We start from the raw sequence: 18,279 nt of genomic DNA on the forward strand, positions 1-18,279 counted from the left end.
TGAAGCACAATAAATAATATGCATCAACGTGCAAGGGAGGAGGAATCAGCAATTTAAATGAGTTAATTCACACAGGGTGAGACATACAAAATTTAAAAGACTACTCTGATATTGTAGCTTGACAGAAGAGTGCGCAATCTCAGCTGTCTGAAGTTCTAGGGATTAGCACTGCTCTCAGAAAGGGGATTTCTTCCATTGAACACATCATGTCATATTACCATTTAGCATGAAATGCTGCAGAACTTACTGCATGTAGCATGTTTTTAGCCTTACCTGACCTATGTGTAAGCATACATCTGTCTCTCTTCCTCCCTGCTGTTGGGTTCCTTCCTTTTTCTCTCCCTCTCTTTAGCTGCACCCCCAGTAGCGTTTTTTCCCTTCATCTTGGCACCAAGCACCCATGTTTCTCTCAAGCAGTTGAAATTGATTTTTGGCTGAAAAGATAAGAGAAAGGGGTGAGAAATATTTTCAAACAGCACTTGAAGATTAGAAAGGAACCCCCCTTCATAAGATAATGGTTTTTTTTGCAGCTCTGGCAAACTGGAAATTTGTGTTAAGCTCTTCCTGTGGAAGAAATTCTTCAAAAATGGCATATATGGAAAGCTTTTTATTGGCATGTTAACATAAAGATAAGAAAAGTGAAGTCCAGTCTACAAAATTTAGTCTATCATCTATCTGAGTGCATGTAATTTCTATCAAAATGGCATTCTTAGTATGGAAATAGGGAAATGTTAGGTTAACACTCTGATTTTGAATTAAGCTGTCATGTGCAGAGAGAGGTGCTCTTAACACACTTGCATGCGCCCAGAAATTGCAGCTAACCATAGTCTCTTCAGCACCTTTAAACTCCAGTCCCTAAACAGAGATTTTATTGAAAAGCTTATAAATAGAAACTAGGTGAGAAGAGCTGAGAGAAGGACTTGATGTCCTCTCATCCTCTTTCCCAATCTTATTTTTTAAGTTTTGTGATTAAGTTCTGTTAAGCTGTCACCGAACAGTGAATGATTACTTGCAATTTAGCATGCTCAAGTTCCCCTCTCAGCTCTCCTGGTTCATATAAATTGTTGCCAATAGCTTCTTCTAATTTTCAAGCTAGGCAAGCAGCAGATAGAAAAGAATCTTGTGTATGCTTCAGTTCAAGCTGCATTGGGCAGCTTGGAGCTGTAGTGGGGGAATTGCGAGAGGTCCCTCCTTCCTCCTGCAGCGAGGCTCGTGAGCTCATTTGCCTTTTTGGCAGCTGGAGGAGCTGCAATGGCAGGGCTGGCCCCAGCAGGCTGCACGTTGCTCTTGGCAGGATGAAGTTCATTTATCTTTATGCTTCAGCTCTCGTTCATGGGAGCTAGCGTACTTTCCCAAGAGTGGGAACGGTAATAAGATGTTCTAAGTCCCTGTCTGGCTGTAACTTCAGCTTTCTATAAAGCAAGGCTTTTCAAGGCCTCACATGATATGTCCTGTTTTCCTCTCTTTATTTTTTTATTTTTTTGTATGGACAGACCATATATTTTCGTGGAAATAACTTTCTGCCTGTGCATCTGCAGCTGAAGTAATGTAATAATGAGAAAATGTAATATAGCCAGGGTTGTGATGGGCTCCTAGAACCATTTCAGTCAAGACCAGATGAAAAAGGAAAAAATATTACTCAGGCTTTCTTGCTGTTCTGCTAAAAGAAAAAGATGATTTCTGCGTGGTATTTGCATAGCTGCATGCAAGTCAAGGCCTGTGGCTTCAGAGCTCTGCTCTGCTGGCCGTAAACACAGATTTTAGATGTCAGTCCTCTCAGTCAGAACAGTTTGTTGGAAACTGTAACTCAGACTATATGCATTATACTTTGCCCCAAGTAAAAGTTATTCCTCCATCAATTTAAAGCTTTTTAAAGCTCTTTGCAATCAGGCACTCAGTTATTCTTTTTAAGAGAATCTTGAGATGCTTTGGGTGCATTTATCCAGAGCCTTCAAATTTCGTGCTATTTTCATGATGTTGGGAAGGTTTTTTCTTTTCCTTGTAATTTTAGTTATTTGGAATTCGTTCAACTCTATGTATACAAATACAACCTTAGCCTACATGCTTTAATTCTCAGATTGCCTTAATTAAATACCAATATCTCTGAGAAAATACCAACAATTTTTCACTTAAACAAGGCACAGTAAGCAAAGGGTATTCACCAAAGCTAGCAACTCAGAAGTTCCTAATCGTTGTTGCTGTCTGCTCAACATTTAAAGTTGAAAACTACTTTTATGGGTAAATTCCCACTCAAATTTTGAGAACTAAGAGAAAGGTGCTTCAACAGCAAATTTTAATTTTATCTTAAATTCTGAACCAAGCCCCAGAGTTGTTTTCTTTAATATATATGTCTTGCATTGTATTCACAGATTAGAAAGGGAATTGCACACGTAATTAAAGCAAGATTTTCTAAACTGCAAGGAGTAGTTACCAGCAGTTGGAAAGAAAAGATGCTGTAACATTTGCTCAAAGCTAGTACACACAGTTACTAACACTGTATTGAATCCTGAGAAGTGTGCAGTGATCGTGCTGACATGAGAACAGATACTTGCCTTGTAGTTTCACTTAGATTAGAAAGGAGCGCCTTTACTTTGTTATAAATGGCTTTTACATACTGTAATTGCCATGACTTCCAGTTTTTTGTTTTAATTTTCACTGTGTTCCCTTGTATCTCTGTTATTTCTTCACACTTTTAATAAAAACAACCAAACAAAAAAAAACACATTGGATGGCACACAACCAATTTCAGTGCTGTGTTACTTTTTAGTTTCTTTATAGCTTTTGAAAGAATAAAGTTCAATTTCCAATGAGCTGTGTAGAGAAATTCCAGTTAGAGAAATTCTAGAGCAGGTAATAAGATGGATATAGAAATGTGGGGCATTACCACCTGAGAAGTTTGAAATGACAAGGCAAAATAGACATTTTTTCAGCTGGATGTTTTATGAAGTCGTTTTGTAACGTATTGCCTGAGTATGTACAGTGCAGAATGAGTTCCTTATCTGAAATTCACTGCAAGGCAGCGATTAGTTGAGTTAATAGCACACGCTTTAACTTTTATGTTTATTTATAAAATTTGCTTATGTGAGTGATACATTCGTGAAAGTATAAATGAAGAAAATTAATTTTAAAGCATATAAAATGCTTCTTATGTGGCCAATTGTAGACTTTTCTGTGAATACTTACCACAGTATTATTCACCATACTAATATTAAATTGAGGTAAGAGAAATTATTCTTGCAAACTGAAACTGTACTATTTCACTGTTGGATGATCGTGAATGGCTTTAGTTTCCAAAATTTTAGCTTTTTGGCTGTTTGGCACCCCATTATGCTGAAGGTGCCTATTGGATGCTCATTCTTGGGAATCAGTAACTCAGTAGTAACTCAATACAGTAACTCCTGTAACTCATTCTTTGGTAGGACATTTGGAGCTTTGGTATTGAGGTTCCCACTTTGATTCCACTTGTGAAAAATACTATGCAGTACACTGAATATTTCACACACGTCAAGCTTATCAATAAACAAAACCGAGAGTTTTAGTATATTATTTACTGATCTGAGGTAAGGACATCTTAGCCTGCTCTACTTGAGCTTCTCACGTGTGGAAAAGCATACAGTCATGTTAAGTAACTGTTCAGCTTAACATTGTCAAGTTGCTAGAGAGTCCTTGGATGGGAAGTGCTTTGTAAGTATGAAATGTTAATACAGCCCAGCCTACAGTGTTACTGGTTTTTACCTTGTACTCAGGGGAGTCCTACCGGAGCTGGTTTTGTCATGGATGTTATACAATGAACTCATACTCCTCCAAAATGCTAGTAGCTAAGTATCAGGAGACATCTCAAGGATGCCCAGTGCTGTCAGTTTGACTATGCAGTGACTAATGAAGCCTGTTATACTCAAACCGTGAGATTTAGCGGGCTGAATTTTACATTATTGATCCAGGTTCAGATCGGGTGAAAGATATATGGGGAAAATGTTAACTGTGATATCATTATTACTAATCATAAAGTCCTTTGTAGGGTGAATGAAAGACCTCTTTAGCTTTAGTGTTGCGTAAATCATGTAGTCTAAAGCCCTCTAAAAACAAAGGAAAGTTCATTACATAAATGCTTAAAAACAAGGCAGATGTTTCATAATGAAAACAAATTCTACAGCACAAATAATTACAATGTCAGTCACAATTGTGATCATTTCCTCCACACTGCTGTAAGCAATGGGTTCCAAGCCATTCTTCTGTTCTGAATTTCAGGTGCAGCAAGAAATAAGAAAGTTCAAAAGGAAGCGTTGAATTATGAACCTCCTTTCCCTTCCGCTTTTGTCTGGCCAAGCTGGGTGCCACTGGATGTGATGTTACTTATCCTCTGCCAAGGTCTAGCTTCACCATGGAGCAGTGATGGCCATTAAAAAAAAGGTCAGTCCTTTCCTTTCTGAGGTTGTGTCATGTCCCCTCGTGCAGTGTCATGGTGTCGGGGTTAACATCGTGCTTCTGGAAGCCCAGCCAGAATATGCATTCCTGCAAGGTTTCACCCTCTGCTGTGAGGGCACAGAACATCCCCAAAATAATCAAAAATGGAAGGATTTCAGTATTTTCAGAGGCTCCTTCCGAGTTTTTACTCTTGCAACTATTTTATTTCGATTTCTTCTCACTTGCTAAGGTTTGCTTACTAGCATTTCGTGTTAACATCTGATTTCCAATGAAGGAAACAAAGGAAGTGCCTGCTACATGAAAATACGTTCAGCGGGGCCTAAAAATATTACCATGAAAATTTACTTGCTCAAACACAGTATGTTTTTCTAGCACTTTCCTGTGATTATGATGCTAATGGAAGCTGTTACATCCATCTGTCAAAAATATAACTCTCTTTGGAAAGAAAGCATTGAGAATTGTGTATTGTAACCCTAGGAGGGATATTTGTCAGTCTGGCAGTGAGCAGGTGGTTTGATAACGCCACCTTTGTCAGAGCCCAGGGTCTGGGGCAAGACTTGTAACAGGAAAAGGTGAATTCTGTTTTCATCTCGGCTTCATTTTTGCAGCTGCACAAAGACACAACAGCAGGTGCCGATGCCCTGATTTATCCCATGCATTTAGGCTGCTAACATCCATGTTTTCCTAAATGAATGCCAAGGATTGCAGTCAGTGTTGACAAATTCAGGATAATAATGTCAGATGTTTAAATTCACATTTTCTGGATATTACCAGCGTCACAGGCAAGCGTTGTTATATTGCCCCAATTTGCCTGTTGTTGTAAAACTTCTCATTCTTCTTCACCAAGGGAGAATTCAGTCTGTGTCCAGTCCTTTAATGCCTCATACGCTAACTTTGGCTGCTTGTTGCCAAGGCAACTCGGCTGTGCAGCGTCAGTCTTGCTTCCTTCCATGGCATTGTTGCTATCCCTATAGCTAAGAACTACATCAAATAAATTAAACTCGTCAATCACACCTGAAAAGAAATGTTGAAGATGTTTTATGTGCATTTCCAATATCATAGCAGATTAAGCCAGAGCGGTTGTTCTAAACTGTAACCTCTGCCTTAATCTCATAACAGATGCAGTGAGCCTGCTGGGAAATATTTGGCAATTGGAAATAATGCTTTCCTCTGAGTATTACAAGTGCTATTGCTATTACTTGCTTTTCTGGCAAAAATTTTCTTCCTATATATTGCTAATCGTAGAGGTAAACATGTTCAGCAGTTTTCAGTCTTTTGTGCTTAAGATGTCTTGTAAAAACAGCGTTTCTTTCCTTGGGTATCTGGGCCCTGTTTTTAATGATCAGATCTAGAACAGGACTTTTCTGTTGAGTGAAAGTTGTGTTCTCTCTATTTCCTGCAGAGATTAATTATTATTATTTTTTTAAGGTGTCCGTCAAAATCTCTGCCCATTATTCCAGGCTGGAAGTGCATAGAAAAGAAGAATAATAATTATCCTTTCAGGGAGCTGTCTAGCAAATAGCTGGTCAGTGAATGTAGCTGACACATGACATTTAAATGTTGAGACATTCTGCATACACCAGGAAATGCCAAAAATATCAGATGTTTTATTTTTCTATGATGCCGTTGCAGTTAATTACTTGAAGCCCTTTTAGATATGTTAGTTTGCCCAGTGAAGCATTTGACTTTTGTTATACTTCGTAAAAAATAAGGAAACTGAAAAAAAGGTTACACACATCATTCTTTGCTAAAATGAATGTAATTTGAGAGAAGTGTAACCTATTTGAAATTATATTTACCATTGTAAGTGTGATAGCTGGAGGCTGTTAGTGTAGTCTTTGTAATGTCCATTCTGAGACTGTGCTGAACAAGATGCAATTTACTGGAAGTCCATGTATCTCACGGGGGATGGTACAAGGAATTCAAATATTCCCATCAACTCCAAATTGCTTTGAAACAACATTATTTGTTTCCATTTTATTCTGAGGATAAATAAAACCCTTAAACATATTTTTCCCTCATACAAGCAAAGTCTTCTGGTTTTCGAAGTTAACTTAATATGCTTCTGGTATGATTTCAAAATAAAAATGAATAGAGGTGATTTTGGAGTTCAGTAGGAGTCAAAGCCCTTGTTTTTATAAAACAGTGCTTGCTTTTATTTGAAGTGGTTATGAAGCACTGCTGCTTCCTGCATTGGAGCGTTCAGGCAATGAAGCGGTGGTTTTACTTGTGATTCATTTAGTAAATTAAGAAATAGATTGTAAATTTACGGAAAAAAGCCCACAAGAATTGAATTTTTGTCTGTGAGGATTTGGCAAGGGATCATTTTAAAATTTGGCCACTAGTGGAATTCAGCCAACTTCTGCCTTGAGGGTTATAAAAGCTTTCCCCAGCCCTGAGAAGCTGGTAGGTACTCATTGGAGATGCTTGCAGTGGTAATTATATTTATTTCTATTTTGTTAATCAAAGCTAGAAGGCGGGTGGGTAGAATATATGTTCTGGACTGTTGAACATACTGTCTTCTCCTCTCGAGACAAATGCAGCTATCAAAATATGTTCTGAATAATCAGTTTACATAAGATGATGACTCTTTAATGCAGGTAATGAGGATTTTCCTTTTATAGGCTGGACAGAATAGTGAAGTCAGCTCTGACTGTTATTAAAGCAGCAGGAGTGCAGCAGCTCTCACAGATGTTGAATTTCTCCCCTGCAGTGAACTTGTTATTCATTTTTTCCTGTCACTGGCGTTTGATTTTGTATGCAGGTTCAGAAAACCTTCCAAGAAGAACAATTCTCCATTGACTGCAAGGCACCCATAGGGCTCTCACAATCCATCCAGGACCACGGAAGTGGAGGCAGGGCAAAACCTGAACCTCTGTTCTGAACTGGTAAGAATCTACTGTTGCAGCAAAGATCGTTTCTCTGATGCCACAAAGTACAACTCCAAACATACATAGCTTTTGATACGCTCGTTTTGATTGCTGCTGTTAACAAGCCTGGCAGAAGCATGTTAACTGTGAAATGCTAAATGTAGAACAGACACCAGTATATAACCTTTCCCTCTCTAGGGAACTAACGAGTGTCTTTTGTCTTTTGGGCATTGAAATTCTCAACTAAAATGCTGCATTGAAATCAGTTGGTGACAATGAATAATATTCCTATTGATCTCTAGAGCCTCTGCAAACCCCGAAGCAGAGATTATGCATTCTATTCAATGCCACAGAAAGTTTATTCTAAAATAAGCTATTTTCTTTTATCAAAAGAGGTGATAAGAAATAAAATAAGCTGTGATAAAGCCACTACCATAATAAGAACAGTGCTCCTGAAACCCTTCTTTAAACCAAAATTAGGTAGAAATCTTCTTCCCCCTAGACTAAAACAATTAACAAATTCTGTGAAATAAATGATAGCTCTGTGAACTTACATGTCACTTGTGGGATAAGGACTGTATGTTTCCTGTAGCTCAGAGCACATACAAAAATAATTCTAGGCAAAGAATGAGGAGGTATGAGCAGAGGTTTCGAAAGAGGTTATATCAGAGCAACTGCAGGCTCACCAATTAACTGATGCATCAACAATAGAAGTTACAAGTTTCTGAATTCTGCATTGCTAGTGTGGTTAATTGTATTGGTTGTAAAAGAACGTGGTTTCTTCCTGTTATCTCACTTGTTTTTGTTGTTCTTAAGGGAAAGGGAGTGCTGTTTGCAGGAAACATGGAGGATAGTTAGGAACCTAGACTGATCTTGATACATCATTGCATAAGGATGCTGAAGCTGAAGTGGTTCCAAAGGGTGTCTGACAACAGAATCAAGCAGTATTTGATTCCTGGAGTACTCAAGAGTATGTTGTAAGAAGATATTAATCCTGTCTGAAGAACCATTTGATTAGATAAGCAGATCTGTGATGTGAAAAGTAGTTTTCGTAGTGGCTCTGCTGCAGTTTTGTCTTTTTTTTTTTTTTTTTTTTTTTTTTTGCAACTCTGTGTTTTGTGGGAAAAAAATTATCTTTAAGTTTTATCTAACGGTGAGGCTGAACCACAGAAATTAGTCAAGCTGCAGAAATTCATTCCTATCTGGATAACCCATTAAATTGTGGCACTGAATCATTCATGTGGCACTGCAAATAATTTAAGAATATGCAAAAGCTGCTCCTGTCATTTATAATTAATTAAATTAAACAGCAGCAGGTTGCAGACACACATGCAGGAATGTATTTGTAAGACTGTTAAACAGCTCTGTTGGTCCCTGGCACAGCTTTGGCTTTGCCCTCCTGGACATTTTCTGGGTGTACTTTGAGAGCTAACATGAGCATCCCCAACAGGCTCGTTAGATGTGGCCGGCTCAGTGCTGGAGATTTGTTATGAGTTGATTTCTGAATGGACCACAGGAGTTGGCCCCAGTGCCAGAGAACAGCTCAGAGCATTTTTTTAATTGATTAGCACAGATTTATCCACAGAGCAACTGGGGCTGTGTTTGGGGCCTTATGGTACCAGGTGCTTTTTCTTGAAGAAGCATCTTCCTGTGGCCAGTGCTAGTCAGGTAAGTCTCTCACACGTATCGAGGTCCTGGAGAGAACACCAGAGTCCAAAGAGGTCCTGAGGGAGCCTTTAAAACCAAGTTGATGACAGATCTGTCTTTACTTGCTTTAGGATTACTTTTACTGATGTTCATGTTGTGACCCAGATGGACACGCTGTACCACGGACGAATCTGAATTAAGTTCTTGACATAAGAAAGCCTTATGTTTTTGCATGTCTTTGCCCACTTTTAGAAACAAATTCAAATGGAACCATTTTAAGGCATTGCAGTTTGATTTTTGGTTTTCCAAGTGCGTTTTTGTTCTGTTTCAAAACCATACTTGTATCTGTTCTGTGTGCTTATAACTCCTCATTCACTGTGGCAGAAGTTCTGCTGCAGTCCCCTGCCTATTGGAAGAAAAAAATCTTTTCTTTTTTTTTTTTCTTGAAGATTCTGCAATTAAGTTTTTTCATTCTGTTTATGTATTTCTTTTTATATCACGCATTACTTGAGCTGGTTAGGAATTATTTTTCTATGAGGCTTATTTTGTCAGAAATTTGAATTATTGAAGCCAGAGCTTTTCTTGGAAATGTTCCAGACATGGAAAAAAAAACAAAAAAAACAAGCCACCATTAAATATATATATATCTCTGGATCAAAATTTGAGGTCGAAAAGAAAAGAGAATTGAAATACTCTCCATAAAAGAACATAGAGTCTGACATGGAGGGTGTTTTACTTGTGATGTACGAAAGTGGCACAGTAAGGACTTGAACTGACTAATAGCCACTTCTGTGCTGTCTTGAGGTATTTGTTATATGTGTCTCACATTTGTCTTTGGAGTCATAAGACTATGCTCTTTTATATTTATCCTGCATCATTTGCAGTAAGGGGTGCTGTGAAGGTCTTTGTGTTTGATCGGAATGGGTGCAGGAAAGAAACAGCTCCATTAGCAGAGTACAATACTTAGGCTTTAGCATCTTTAACTTGTGGTCCATAGCACCCCTGAGTTCTCTTTGGGAAGTGAGCACAGTCTTCTTTTGGTGTGTGATAAGTGTGTCTTATCCAAAAATTTGGCAATGCTAGTGTGGAAGACGCTGAAGATGTGAGACTCAGTAAAAGTAGATTCTTTAATAGTTTTGTAAGGTGCTTTAGCCATAAGTAAAATAACTATCAGCAATGTAGAGTGAGCAGCTGCTAGTGCTTTGCAGATCCTGGCCTTGTACTCAGACTCATAATTTCCCCCTTCCTGTAGGAAAAAAAAAAACAACAAATAACTGGACAGCCATTGTCTGGGATAGGAAAAAACTTTATGGGATGCCTCACCTAGATGCACACATACTAATAATAAATGTAGGAGTATTTGTTATTACTGCATGTGTATACACTACTGTATGTTAGCATACTCTCGTCCCTTACTCTGTTGACATTGGTGAGGTACATAAGAAGTGCTGTATTATATTAATTTGCAACTTGGAGTCCTGTTGTGCTCTGTCCTAACCCCCACAATCTTGAGGGCTCAACTTGACCATTGCATTGTGATAAGCTACGTCGAGACCATGCCTGCCAAAATTGCCACCTTTTTGAGTGACGAAAATTCACTCAATTACTGCCCAAATTTAATTAAAGCTAAGAAGAGCTTTGTGTAAAGTAATTAGTATATGTGATGTTGTTTGTTTTTCTTTATTCCCCTTTGGTTTTGGTGAAGCTGATGAGCACTGTGCAATGGCAGGTACTGTGCTGGCTGCTGGGGTAAGGTTTTTTCTGTGAAGGTTTGGGAGCATGGAGTGAGAAGGAGGAGGAACCCAATGCTTTTGTGCAGCAGAGATATCTAGGCTGTAATCCAAAACCAACCCAACAACAAAATAAACAAACTGAAAAAAAAGAGTGCACTGAAAGTGATGCTTATTAGAGGCAACGAGTGTCGAAGGGACAGCTCTGAGTAAATTCTGTTTAGGAGGCAGAGCAGTTTCAACAGACTACCAGGGTGTGACTATTCAAGTCTTATCTTGCCTGTTTTATCAGTCTTGGTGCACAGAGCATGTATTAGAAGTGTACCTGAGGTCTGAGGTAAAATTGCCGAAGGTGTGGTTACCTTCCCTTGGGTTTCACTGAGACTTTGGTTCCTGGATTGTATTACACACGTTCAGAGTTGCATCAGTTTCACTAATGATGCGGTTGGAAATGAGTTTAGTTAAACCAATGGAAAAATGTGAGTTTGGTTTAAATGTGATTAAGTTTATGCCTTTTTAGGCGAAACTAAAAGTAGTGTTTTGAAGTTGATTTGCAGTGAAATGTGACTGTAAACTAGAACTGAGAATTTATGTATATACATGAGATATAGACTTGCTGAAAACAATAAAGATGCAAATGTTGTAGTAGTGTGTAGAAGAGACTTTTGGTTTTAACTGTGTTAAGAAATTTGTAATGTAGAGATGTGCTGAAATAACTAGAGAGTTTCTCAGCTCAGTTTCCTTTTTTTATGTCTTGTTGCTTTCTTTTTTTTTTTTTTTTTTTTTTTAAAGGAGTATAACAGAGAAAAACTTTGTCCATGGGCAAAGTCTTTTTAAATTGAACTATGTTTTTTGTGATGTCAACTTGTGAGAGTGATTTTCAGAGACAATAAGCTAGCTGTAATTTCTGTGGGCTTTAGTAGAAGTTGTAGGAATGAGACATCTTTGAAAATTAAGCTGGTGCCCTCAGCACTATGGTCAGTAAGGCAGAACAAAGGGGTCATAAAATTTGAATGAGACTTGCTTGGTTCCCATCGCCTAGGTCACCAATGAAGAATTAATGAGATTATCAGCGCAGTACTGATTCCATTGGATATCCCACCAGTGTTCAGACTCCTATTGGACTTTGTGGCCCTGGTCCCAAGTCATTGAGCCCACAGTTTGGCCACTTCCCAGTCCATGTCACCATCTATTTATCTGATACAGGCTGGAGCAGTTTGACATTGATCTTTTTAATCAGTTGCAACTGTCCTGTAGAGGGCGAGATATAGCAAAGAACCACTTGGATATTGCCCGTCCTTCACTTTGGGCTGAAGAAGCTTAGTGTTTACATTAATTCCTTTTTATTTTCATTTTGTGGTATTGAGGTCACAGTCACACAGCTTGGATTTTTTTTTTATCATCTTGGAGAAGAGCAGCAAATTTTAATTCTGAACTTACTGTCAGATGTAGTCAGATTTCCTTCCTGGCCTGATTATCTCATTAATATTATCTTCACAGAAATAAAGTAATGAGAATTTTTGTCTTCAGATTGGTAACTTTCAGATGGCTTTCTTTCTTTTAAAGAGGTTAAAAGAGTAGTTTTGGATTTTATGCCAATTTTTATAACATCTGGTTAAGATTGCAGGAAGCCAAACTGTTGTTTGAGCAATCTTAAGCCTTGAGAAGAGATGCAACATTACATGTAAGCAAAATGAGATTAAAATTGGGGGACCCAAGACCTTCATGTAACTTTGCTCCACAGAATGGCTTCTTGCTCCAGTAAGTGAAAAATACAGAGAAGGAAATTAGCACTGCTTTGTAAATAAAAGGCTCAGGATCCCAGAGAGCATTTTAGCATGGCACAATTGGTACTGCTTCTATGCAGTATTTCAGTGCATTGCTTAATGATGAACTCATGCAATAGAGACGAATTAATAAAATTATTTACGTCCTATTAACAAAACAGGACAAGGCTTGACAGAAGAAACTATCAAAGCTTGTAGCACATTTTTCCACATGCGTGTTATTCAGTCAGTTATGCTCAAAAGCTGACATAATTGAAGTTTGCATATAAAAGCAGCTGCACTTTTATTTACTTTAATTTTTCAGGTTATTTCTGATGCTTTTTTTTTTTTTTTTTTTTTTTTTTGCCACGATCACCATAAAGCATGGTTTGGTTTTTAGTAGAAGTCGTCATTGTGACAAGCAGTGCTGCTTTGTCTACGTCACCTGTTGTATATGCAGCTTAGACTCAAAACTGTTTTTTGAGGTTGATTGTCTTGATGCTAAATACAATACAGTAATTTTAATGGATTTCAGGTTGAGCTGCTGTGCTATTTTGAGTTTAACCCTATTGACAGCAGTGGAAAATGTTACCAAATGTTAACTAATGCTAAGACTGAATTATTTTCTTTAGCAAGTGTTTGTGCATTCAGTAAATCAAAATCTTGTGGAAAAATAGCAGATCATATGAGCTGCATCAGAATGAATGGCTGGAAGGAGGAAATAAGTGGCAAATAAATCATATGCTGACAATCATAGTCTTTTCATTTCATGCAAGCAGAAAGTCATAGTGTTTTCATTTCATACCTCAAGTTTAGCAGTAGGTTCTTAGATTTTCTGAGTGTATTACACATAAAGCACACTGAAGAATGCCAGAATTTTTGATACAATACTGAAGGACTATCAAGGGCAAGGCTTTCCCACTATTGATATTGTGATGCAAAGAATTCCCAATTACTCTCTTTCAACGCTAATTTCTTCTAAATCTATCATCAAAGAATTATGTTCAGATTTGTATATTTGCCCCCACATGAGGTCTGCAAAAGACAGTGATTCAAATTTTATTTCAGTTTTTAATATCCAAGGCTAGCATTGTGATACCTTGTAGGGTATGTTTATGTAGTGCTGTTCCAAAGTGTTTATTACTGCAGAAATGCTGAAAGTTGTTACCCAGTGTATTGTTCTTGTGATTGTGCTGCACTGGTGCTGCAGTGCTCAAGCTTCTTTAGGCTGTCAGATGATACAGAACTTTTTTGGCTTTCTGTCTAAGTGGGGATTACCATGTCCTTTTAATACCATCATTATTCCTGTTGGAGTATTAAGTTGGCTATTGCATTAACATTTCCTTATGCTTTCTGCTGAGCAAAGCATTTTTGCCTTGTTGGCAGTGCTGCGCTTTACTGGAAACACACCAAAGAAAAATGCAGTTTACAGATGTTGCTTTCAGGCAGTTGTGGTTCTGTGTAGAAGGAAGACATTAAATAAGTTCTGGATCATTTGCCTCTCCTCATTAGGTAGGCAGATACAGTGGGACACTTTGAAACATAAGGTTAGGGATATAAAATGGATATATAGGCAATGACTCTTTACTAGTACCTAAAATTTTGCAAGGTATGTCTAGCAATCTCTGCTGGTGATGGAGAAGACCCAAACATAGGGAGCATACTGGACAGTATTTCTTAACTTTCGGAGTCTCATCAATGCTGGGTAGTTTAACATTCAATAATTCACCTTATAATTTAAAATCTTTCCATATTTTACTGTGCACTGCAAACTTGAGGGAGTGTCTCAGCGAGCTCCTTGTTTTGAATCATCAGTGAGCCTTTGTAGCTTTTAATGGGCCACGTGAAGGGCAGCAGTGGTTGAATCCTAAACTTGGCAGTGGGTGCAGCTGTGCTTTTAGGGATCTTGGTCTACCCCAATGAGTTGCTGGAATGAGTCTGCTAAGGCCTTGAGCAGGACTGAAATTAAAAAAATGCTTATTTCCTGGTTTTGTTGTCTTCAGATGCCGTTGTGAAAGCCGTCTAATAGGAGATCTCTCAATGAGACCAGGAAAAACTTTCATGAATGTACTGTAGTGAAATGGGCCCCATTACTGCCCATGAAAAGTGAGTGCAGAAACCTTAGAGAAACCTCTACGCCACTCAGTAGCTGGACAAAGCATACAGCAATACTACAAGGAAAGAGTTGAAGTTTCTTATGCTGTCTGTGTTGTAGCTACCTGGGATTTTGGCACAGGCTCCAGGAGGTCCTGCTGTTACACACTGTGACAAGTCATGCATGTGCTATTTGGTGGAAGTGATTGGTGGTTGTGTTTCTTGAACAGGACTGAGGTTTAGGATGCGCACGTGGGTGTGATTTATTGACACAGGTAGCTAGGCAGAAGTTGATCTACCTGTGCAGTCCCCTGGCTCTGCTGGGCTGTGTTAGCATGGCTGTGTCCCAAGGGGCTCTGGCTTTGTTGTGGGCGAAGCTCTTTACCCTTGGAATTGGAGGATCAGTGTTAAATCAGCTTTTTGTACTCTAAAAACCTAACTGAAAATCATCCCCAAACATGCTCTGTTATGTGCTGATTTCTCACGTTTTACTCTGCCGTGGGAACGTATCCATTATCTGCTTGAGGATTTTTCTAAAGCTGAGTCTGATCTGAGGAAATCTTCAAGTTCTCTGCTTTCTTGGATGAACAAAGACCCTTTTAGACCAACAGATAGCTTTTAGGTGAGTGTCTTAAAACTTCAACTGTTGTCATTCTTGCATATAGCTAATAGAAAGTTTGCAAGTGTGGGGCAAGAAGCAGCAACAGTGGAAAAAATATCCTGCTCTTTTAACTTTGTCCATGCAGCCTTTTTGCCTTGCTATGAATTTCTGATGCCTCTCTGAGTAAAAGAGGCAGAATATTTTCTGCTCTAATCTTAGTGAGTGAATCCTGATTTTGATTAGGCACTGCTTTTCAGTAATGCTTATGTTGTCTCTAAGTTTTACTCTTTGTTGTGAACTGCAAATGCTGCTCTTAAGGATACTAAAAACAGACACATCAATGTTGCTTGAACAGGTTTGGCTCACCAAAATCTTGGGTGACTCTCCTTAAATTCCAGATATTTTCTCCATAGGCTTTTGTGAATTACTGCATGAAAATTAATATGTTCAGTCTTAAAACACTTTTGAGAAATGAGCTACCCACTGCATTAACACTGCTTAACTTTATATTCTCATTTCTATCCTCAGCGTGATTGGTTGACTAATACATACTAAGGTTACAAAATGTGAAACATTATTCATTTTTAATAACAAGAGTATTACTTCTCAATGGCAAAAAGGACATAAAAGAATCACCTTTTATCCCTAGTATTTAGAAGTTAAGGCTTTTAAAGTAAGATGTATGCTTATCAAAGGTGAAAACTGACTTTTTTTTTTGCATGAGACATGTAAAATATTCAGTGCCAGAAATGCTATCCAGTGGAAACATCAAAGGGAGCAGGGCTCATTAGGAGAACTCTCCTGACTTTGACGCATGCCTCCAATGTGCTGAGAAACTTTCAGAGCAACGTGACGGGATTTATCTTTGTGGCTCCCAGAAATATCAGTAAAAGCTGCACAGTTAAATCACTGCAAACTGTTTTGAATGTCCCCCGTGTATTTAGGGAGGTTTAATCGGGGTGGAAATACAGCTGCAGCAAACATTTGGATAATGCTTTCCCCCAGTTTGTGACACCACTGTCTGACAAGCTGCATTTTTTTCCCTGATATCAAATATCACTGATACCAGATATACCAAAGTCAGCTAGTAAGTGCCCTGGTGCTAAGAGAAGAAGGCATGCTGATGCACTTAGAGCGTAGAGAGGTCTATTTAAAGAATTGCAGTCCATTATTGCTACTGCTATGTCTTGAGAAGCTCTCCTAAGGAAGTTCTGAAAGTGATGCTTAGTCTGGATGAAGTACTAGACTGCTTTTCTAAGGTGCTTGTCTGGTCTTTATTATAGTAACTTCTGAGCACATCGCTCTTTATCATAATGTACTTGACAAGCCGTGTGGAGTGGTCATGTCTTCACTTTAAAGACAAAAATATACACAATAAAAGGACTAGGGCTATATTTTTAAAAAGGACACCATTTCTTATTCACAAGGGCTTAAGGACTGACTAACTCGCCAAACGACAATTTAAGACCAATGAAACTACTACTATAGGCGGCTTACTCTGAATGAGGAAGCTGAACTCCCTGTTCACGTTCTTTGCTGTGGATTTCTGTAGCTCCTTGAACCATTGCAGCTAAACTGGAGAAGGGAACTGAAGCAAAGACGCAAGTTTGGCCTGAGCTTGCAGAGCTGTATCCTGGCAGAAGGAGAAACAAGATAGGAGTGTCATTAGCCACTGATGCATAGGATAGGGAAGTTTTCAGAGTTACTGCTTAACTAGCAGTGAAGTTTCTTGTGAATGTAGATTTTCTTTCTTTTCTTTTTTTTTTTTTTTTTTTAGATTTCCCTTTTAGCTTTTATTTTCTGAAAGGATTAAACTGCTTTGAACTGAAGCACAAATGTTTGTTTTAGACCAGATGTTTCATTTGCTATGTCAAATTTTTATCTTTCAGCCCCTGCCAATGTGTTGTCTTAAGTTAACCTGTTAGGAACTGAACTATGAAAAATCGATTATTGATACAGCTATGTTGCAGGTCAGTGAAGAAGTCAATAGTACAGAAAATTTAATTAACTAAATAACATTTGAAAATGGGAACCATGGGAATTTCTAAAGGGGTAATAGATTTCGAAGTTCAAACAGGTAAACTTTTATAGTGTGACACTGATCTCAGCCACAAGTGTGAGTTGAATATCCATGAGGAAAACGAAATGGAAGAATTTGATGCCCTGGAATGGTATTCAGAGCAGAGAACTGGTTCACTGGAAGACTTGCCTACCTGGCGCAAGGTGATGTTGGGAATGAAACGTGTCCAAAGTCTTACTGCTCTGCAACTGATAACTCTTGGTAGCTTTGGTTTAGGTAACAATTTAATGGGGTGCAGATTATGCAGTAATTTCAGGTTCAGGCTGGGAGCTTCTCAGACTGTCTTCATGCTGAGATAAAGTAATGGATCTTGTAGGTCTCATGCTCTAATTTCAGGACTGTGAAACAATTACATGCATTTATAGTGTCTCTGAAAGGGCTCAAAATTAGTGGCTGATGTGATTTTAAATGTGGGTCTGAAAAATCTTAAATATGCTAGAAAGGCCAGTATGTGAGCTTGAAAAAAAATACATTTTTGGGTATTATTTCAGACACTTCTCTAGGAGATAGTTTTTGAATAATGAGTCTCCGGGTTAGACTTAACACAGAGGCAACAGAAGGAGACGTTTTGGCATTTAAGCTGTCAGTGTCAAAAAGTGACTGTGAACTAGAGGAATGCTAATAGCATTAAAGAATGCCCCTGCCTGCTTTTGTTCATAGGCCTTTTTGACCTGTAATAACATCACTCACCAATCAGCTTTTCCACAAATGCAAGAATTAATAATTGTCTTTGCTATCGTATGCTTCTAAGAAAAGCCTGCTGCTCAGCAGCAAATTTAATTTGGATTTGATTATTAATTTGAAGCTTGTGCCTGTATGACGTGAAGATTCACTTTGATTAATAAAAAGAATAAGCTAAAGCTGCTTCTTTAGGATTTTGCAGATGAGGTAAAACTAGGACGAGTTACTGTTAACATCAGTTGGGTCTGCTACCTTTCAGAAGGGCCTGGGCAGGCTGGCAAAATGACACAACAGGAACTTTATGATGTTCAACAGAGGAAAGCACAAGGTGGAGTCTTCCTCCTTCGCAATATTTAAACCTACCTGGATATGGTTGTGGGCAGCC

At 38.4% G+C, this 18,279-nt stretch overlaps 1 protein-coding gene across 1 annotated transcript in view; it reads left to right on the forward strand.

Moving 5' to 3' along the window:
* Window positions 1-4,261: 4,261 nt before the first annotated feature.
* Window positions 4,262-18,279, forward strand: part of SPON1 (spondin 1) — a 357,910-nt gene continuing 343,892 nt past the window's right edge. The window contains exons 1-2 of the mRNA XM_042882758.1: window positions 4,262-4,410; window positions 7,190-7,313. The gene's annotated coding sequence lies outside the window, so the exon portion shown is untranslated. The remainder of the gene's footprint in view (window positions 4,411-7,189; window positions 7,314-18,279) is intronic.

Source organism: Lagopus leucura, unplaced genomic scaffold (genome assembly GCF_019238085.1).
Source record: "Lagopus leucura isolate 7727_CA_CO unplaced genomic scaffold, USGS_WTPT01 Super-Scaffold_100035, whole genome shotgun sequence".
Taxonomy (NCBI): Eukaryota; Metazoa; Chordata; class Aves; order Galliformes; family Phasianidae; genus Lagopus; species Lagopus leucura.